Genomic DNA, 1,646 nt, shown 5'->3' with positions numbered 1-1,646 from the left:
CACAAAATGTAGGAATCATCTGCTGCGACCGGTTGGGGTGAGAGAAGGAAGACAGGATAAATACATGCTGTGGAACAGAGACAGAGGTTAATAACAGATATGATTCAATGCAGAGAGGTCTGTTAACACATAATGAGTGAAGAAGAAACACCCAGTGCATCATGGGAATCCCCCAGCAGCCTACGTCTATTGCAGCATAATTAAGGGAGTTTTCAGGGTCACCTGGTCCAGCCCTAACTATATGCTTTAGCAAAAAGGAAAGTTTGAAGCCTAATCTTGAAAGTAGAGATAGTGTCTGTCTCCTGAATCCAAACTGGAAGCTGGTTCCACAGAAGAGGGGCCTGAAAACTGAAGGCTCTGCCTCCCATTCTACTTTTAAATACTCTAGGAACAACAAGTAGGCGTGCAGAGCGAGAGCGAAGTGCTCTAATAGGGTGATATGGTACTACAAGGTCATTAAGATCAGATGGGGCCTGATTATTTAAGACCTTGTATGTGAGGAGCAGGATTTTGAATTCTGGATTTAACAGGAAGCCAATGAAGGGAAGCCAAAACAGGAGAAATCTGCTCTCTCTTTCTAGTCCCTGTCAGGACTCTTGCTGCAGCATTTTGGATTAGCTGAAGGCTTTTCAGGGAGTTTTTAGGACTTCCTGATAAAATAAAATGACATGTCGATTACACCAATCATGTTTTCCGTATTATTGTGGAGTCTGTACCTTACAATACCAACCTTTTTTGCGCCACAAACCGGTTTTAATGTCAGACAATATTTTCACGGGCCGGTCTCTAAGGTGTCGCGGATAAATACAACAAAATAAAATGATACGACCACGACCAAAACTGTGGTATTTTGTAATTATAATAATAAACGTGAATTCACTGTGTAATTGTGTAACTTTATTAGCAGCGGCCTTGTGAAATGCGCCAACAATAACATCCTCCTCTCTGCCATTAATGCCCTCTGGTCGCTATGGTAACGTGTAAACATTTCTTTCAAAATAAGACACAGAACTACAACACGGGAAAAGACCCAGGAAAACGAGGTAACGATAAAAACCCTGAAAACCATAAATGTCAGACCTGAGCCTGTAGTTCTCGTGGCCCGGCAGCAAACGATCCACGGACCGGTCTGGGTTGGGGACCACTGCGTTACAATATAAAGCACCTCCAGTCAGCTGTTGAGATTTGGCACTTTACAAGTAAAACTGAATTAAATTGAACTTATTTAGGAAAATTTGGCTTTATCATTAAATCCGAAAGATTAATCTTGTTAACTCGGACATTATTAATCTAAACCACAATCGTTCCCAAAGCAAGTGTCGGTGGCTGAACTGAACTAAATATTTTAGGTACTTAGACACCACCAAAAGGTGAATGACACCAAAGGTTGACAGCAAGTGAAATAAGAAAGAAGTGAAACTGTAATACCAAAAGTTCCAAAATCGGAGCTGAATCACTGCCTCATTGTTGACAAACCTGTGCCTCACTTCCTGCTCCCTTTAATACACTTACAGCTACTTTTGTCAGACCAAACCACGCTGCGTCCTACACCCCAGGTCAGGTTGAGAAGGTCAGGAAGGTCCTTTGGGCATGCTTAGAATTCCCTTTTCTATGTTTGTGATCTTGAACGATGATTTAGCTGGAAT

This window comes from Aulonocara sp. 'chitande type north' Nkhata Bay, linkage group LG9, assembly GCF_057382095.1.
Source record: "Aulonocara sp. 'chitande type north' Nkhata Bay isolate Kocher_YH1m ecotype deep benthic linkage group LG9, A_spYH_male_GT1.1, whole genome shotgun sequence".
NCBI classification, from domain to species: Eukaryota; Metazoa; Chordata; class Actinopteri; order Cichliformes; family Cichlidae; genus Aulonocara; species Aulonocara sp. 'chitande type north' Nkhata Bay.
The sequence above is the reverse complement of the archived record's forward strand: the minus strand, read 5'-3'. Positions refer to the sequence as shown.